Here is a 5,151-nt window from a genome sequence, read left to right as displayed (position 1 = left end):
CTCATGGCTTAATATAATTTTTTCAACTACGCAAAAACTTTTAAAGACTGAGAGTTCGCTAAAAATAATATCTAACTACATGTATTTTATGTAAAACTCTTTTACAGTGTCCGTCAATTGTGAAAAAAAGAGTTGTAAGCTATAGGCAAAAGCGATTCGAATATTAAAATTTTTTGTTATTAAACTGAAAGTTATTTTCGAGATAACACTCGACAAAAAAGTCAGCAGTTAAGCTCCATCATATTATCGCAACTGGTACGTACGACCCGGCGATATGCCTATAAAACGATTGGACTTTTTGTTGCATTAATTTCTTGGGCATATGAAACATTATCTTAAACATGCCAACAATAATTAAATTATTCTTTTCTTACTTTTTGCAGTAGAGTTTAAGGAAGCTCCAACGTTATGTAAAAACCTTAAGAAAATCTTAGTGTTTTGTTTGAATTGAAAATTCAGTACAAATCAGAACAAATTTTTAAAAATCAGGACATTAGCGTACTGATTGAAGAAATGAATAAAATCAGTACAAGAGTTGATTNCTTAAGAAAATCTTAGTGTTTTGTTTGAATTGAAAATTCAGTACAAATCAGAACAAATTTTGAAAAATCAGGACATTAGCGTACTGATTGAAGAAATGAATAAAATCAGTACAAGACTTGAAAAATCAGTACTGTACTGATAAAATCAGTACGTCTGGCAACCGTACTACAGACGTTACTGCTTCGGAAACGCAAGTACGCACACATCTGTGCGACTTTATCCATTGTGTACAAATATAAGTAAGATATCTTAGCAATAGACGTCATCCTGGGCGACAGCTGCGATCATCTGTTTTTTAGAGTTGCTTATTTTGGTCAAAACTGCGCCTTTTTGACTTGAGTTGCATTAAATAGTCTCTTAAAACTTAGTACTATTTGTTGTTCAAATGGTAACATATATGCCCAAAAATATTAGATGATTGTTTTTTAAAAATACTATTTATAAAATTTCCCTTTGATTTCGACCTTAGAAATATTCATATTATAAAAGTTTTTCACATATGTTTTAAGATTTTAAAGTTTTTAAAAAGTACGGTAGAATGCAACAATGTGCTTGAATTTGTTTGCATCTTCGTCAGCTTATTCATTTGCAGACTCGAAAAATGGCAAACGGCTATCAAAATACTGATTCAAAATATACATCTTTCACTGGACACACAAATTGGGTGTGCGCAGCAAAATTCAGCCCTAATGGCCAGTTAATTGCATCATGCGGCGACAAGTTAAGAATTTGCGATACATCTTCAGGCGAACGTGTGCGAACGTTCACCCGGGGAAGAGGTATGGGACGACAGCTGGCATGGCATCCAGACGGTAATCTGGTGCCTTTAGCATTAAGTTGTAACCGCGTTAAGATATTGACATAGCCGAAGGCGAGCTAATACAGTTGTATCAAGTGCATTCGTCGCCGGAGAATGATGTTGCATTTCTCCCAGGTGGAAATTTCTTGGTGACTGGCGGCGATGACGATATAATAACATTGCTTGATTTATTAGAAGGTCAACCAATTTATACACGGTAGTACTGCACTTTAGCGGAACCAGGTCAAAATGAATGGGAAAATTATACACTAACTGGCCATACTGACAAAGTTTGCGCCGCCGCTTTCCCCACACGGTGGACATTTTGCTTCCGCGGGCGAGGATCGACAGGTAATTTCTGCTTTGTATGTGAAAAAATTATATAATATACATTTTTTCCCTATATTCAACAGTTTCTCGTTTGGAAATCTAATTTGCATACATTTGATGCCAATAGCTTTCGCAATAAACAAGCCAGTTCTCAAAGAGTCCAAATTGATTTTAGTCATGCAACAGCTCCACATAACTCCGCCATAGACACACCAAGTTGCTGGAGTACCAAAAATCTGTGATGACAGTATTTTAATTGATCCACGACAATCGGTGGCATATGGAATGCGTGATGGAAATTTTGTGGTGCTTGAGAGCCAATATACTACAAGAGTGAAACGCTACATTACAAGCAGTGATAGTAATTTTTCTTAAATTTTCATCCTTTATTTGCAGTTACATTAAGAAGCTAATAGAGGACAGAGCTGTTGGTGAGGAAGGTGTCGAGTTACTGCAGTACTGCAACTGGGAAAATCCACATTTCGCACGTGTCCCACTCGTATGGAATAGTAGCTTATGTCGAAAGGCTGGTTTTAGTATAATGCGGCATTCGCAGCATACCCTCACTGGATTATACTAAAGCTAGCTTCCCGACATAAACTACTATTCCATACGAACACAGAAATGTAAATGTATCTAAAACTGAATAACTCAAATCAAATTGGATTGCATTTGCATAATATACCTAATATTGGAATCTGTTTTGATCGTAAAAAATACAAATTGCAATCATTTAGATTATAGTTTTGAAAGAAATTGATTGCAATCGTAAATTGTGTAAAAATTGTTAATAGCAATCTGCCTTAAATTTATGTTCCCCATGTAACGGTTACAAAATACGTTAAATCCGCACTATCTGCATTCACAAAAAATATACATTGGAATATTTAAAATAAAACGATTCATATTTACTAATAAGAATTGCTTCTTAATTGAAAGTATTTAATACTAATATAATGTAGTGGTTAATGTTTAATAATGAATTCGCAATATGTCCGCAGCTCAGGTTGATTTGAAGAAATCCGTTTAAATTTTTCGAATTACACCTACTTGAATATAGGATAGGCAGGGTTGCATACAAATGGTAGTTCCGTAAATATTTAAAATATGTTAGTTCATTCAATATTTCGTTAACTTTGCATAAAGTTTTATGGCCTTATTCATAAAAAATAAAAGAAGGTATATAAACTGAAAAATGTATGAAAATGCCATTTTATTAAGCTCTTTAAACCTACTTTATTTTTTATGAATAACGCCATTAAACTTTAACTTATTTGGTTTATGTTATGCAAGAGACTACACGCAATTTCAGTTTATTTTAAGTGATGGACCAATTTGAATGATAGTAATCCATATAAGCAAAGAAAATTGGGTTGTCAATGGAAGAAAAAATTTAAAAAGTGTGTTTTTTAATAAGTATTCGATACTACGAGTACTTTGAAAAGTATCGAGTAAAATCACCAAATAAGGTATCGAGTATTAAAGTACTCATTTTTATACCCTCAGTATCAATACTTACTCAATATCGATAGTATCGTTCGAACTCTAGAGATGTGTGTTCCTTCAAGATTTTGATTAGCTCTTCTTGGACAATTTCAATGCCAGCAGAAGCAGTTGAGTGTGCATGTTGGTGAAGTGGTGAAAGAGTAGGAAGGTTATTGGTGCTTCTTTGGGAGTTGAGCTGAATGTCTGCTGAGACAATGTTATGTGCATTTGATTCATTCAAATCGATGGGCGGTGGAGGCGTGCGAAGCGAGTCACGCCGAGCAGACGCACACTTTGCACAAAGAAAATGCTTACCAGTTTTAAGCAAAAACTCAAGGTCAGCCGGCTGGAATTTAACACACTCTAAGTGAAAAAGTTCATTGCACTGAGCACACTGCACTTTAGGTTGCGACCGCTCAACCTTATTGGCACAAATACACGGCATTTTCATAGGCAGATAATAGCAGGAAATATGTAGGATTAGAGTCACTGTCTCACTTAGTTTAAGGAAAAGTTATCAAGTTTATGTTTACACTCATTTCACTCATTGGATTAAACGAACTGTGCAAAGTAGAATGCAATAATCACAGAGCGATAAAAAACACGTCCGCGCGCTACTGATGATAACTTGTATTACCATTATGGGCCACCGCAACGGTGAACACTTACGAATACAATAACCCGCTGGTGTCGACCAAAATAGGACTTGGAAAAATAAGCAAAGGGACGTACAAAATTATACATACTATTGACTTGGACGAGTACGAAAAAGTAATTGACGACATAAGACCAATCATACAGCACGAAATCAGCAGAACTAGTATTTTATCCCATCAACTGGAACATGAACTTTCGGAAATAGACAATCTGCTGGACCAATTACGAACCAAAAATGCTACTATGCACAAGAGATCAATTAACTGGATAGGATCTGCTTGGAAGTGGTTTGCAGGGAATCCCGACGATACTGACTGAGACCAAATCCTTTCACAAACACATGAACTAACAGTAAACGACGACAAACAATATAAAATAAATGAATATATTATAAAAACCAATAATGGAATCTGAAACGGATATAATAGAATCATAGATGAGATAGATAAGGACAATATAGAGCTATTCGAACAACAGTTATTTAATAAGTTAGGAATAATTAAAGACGAAATTTCTAAAATCGTAATGGCGACTCAGCTAGCCAAACAGGGAATTGTTCATTCACAACTCTTAAGTAATGCAGATATCGCGCATTACCATTCAAAAGCGAACTTCAAGCACTTGAGTACGCTGAACCCTCAATAGTTATCAAAAATTCGCTCCTTCTATACGTAATTTCATACTCTATTTAACAATATTATTATTCGCTCAACTATAAAAAACAACAAGAGAGTTTACTTAGAATATTCCAACCTTTTTACATCACAGGAAGAGCAATATGGCGTCATCGGAAATTGTATATTAATAGACGAAACCACAATTTGTAAAAAAACCCAGCTTCAAAAATTAGAAAAGACACATTGCATTACACAAATTCTGAACTGAGAAAGAGCAACGTGCGATTACCAATACGAAAATAAGGCCATAGTCGAATTAATAACAGAAGGAAAACTTTTTGTTTCGCATTTTATGGGAAACCTTAGTTCCGATACAAAACTCCTCAAACTGAATGGTACCTTTATTATAATTTTCTTTAACGAAACTGCAACTCTAAACGGTGCTACTTACACAAACTGGCAAACTAGCTCTTACCAAGTCTTGCCTCCAATACTGCAAAACAACCTAACTGAGAACGAAATTAAATTAGATCTGAATTACCTGCACCAACTTCATTTAACCAATGTGAAAAGATTACAACACATGTCGTCAGGAAATAGCATTTCAATTGGTACAAGCCTTGCAGCCATTCTTATTGCAACAATTCTATCAATCGCCCTGTATTCCATCCTCAGGCCAAAAAACAGGAAATCATTTTTCATTCCGCCAATAATAGATTA

The 5,151-nt window shown here is 35.0% G+C and overlaps 1 pseudogene; it reads left to right on the top strand.

Moving 5' to 3' along the window:
- Nucleotides 1-1,144: 1,144 nt before the first annotated feature.
- LOC108359461 (POC1 centriolar protein homolog) lies at nt 1,145-2,743 on the top strand (annotated as a pseudogene).
- The last annotated feature ends 2,408 nt before the right edge of the window (nt 2,744-5,151 follow it).

This window comes from Rhagoletis zephyria, unplaced genomic scaffold, assembly GCF_001687245.7.
Source record: "Rhagoletis zephyria isolate East Lansing unplaced genomic scaffold, Rhagoletis_zephyria_1.1 Rzeph_scaffold_00396, whole genome shotgun sequence".
In the NCBI taxonomy this organism is placed as follows: Eukaryota; Metazoa; Arthropoda; class Insecta; order Diptera; family Tephritidae; genus Rhagoletis; species Rhagoletis zephyria.
Note: the sequence above shows the minus strand (reverse complement) of the source record. Positions and strands in the feature narration are given on the sequence as shown.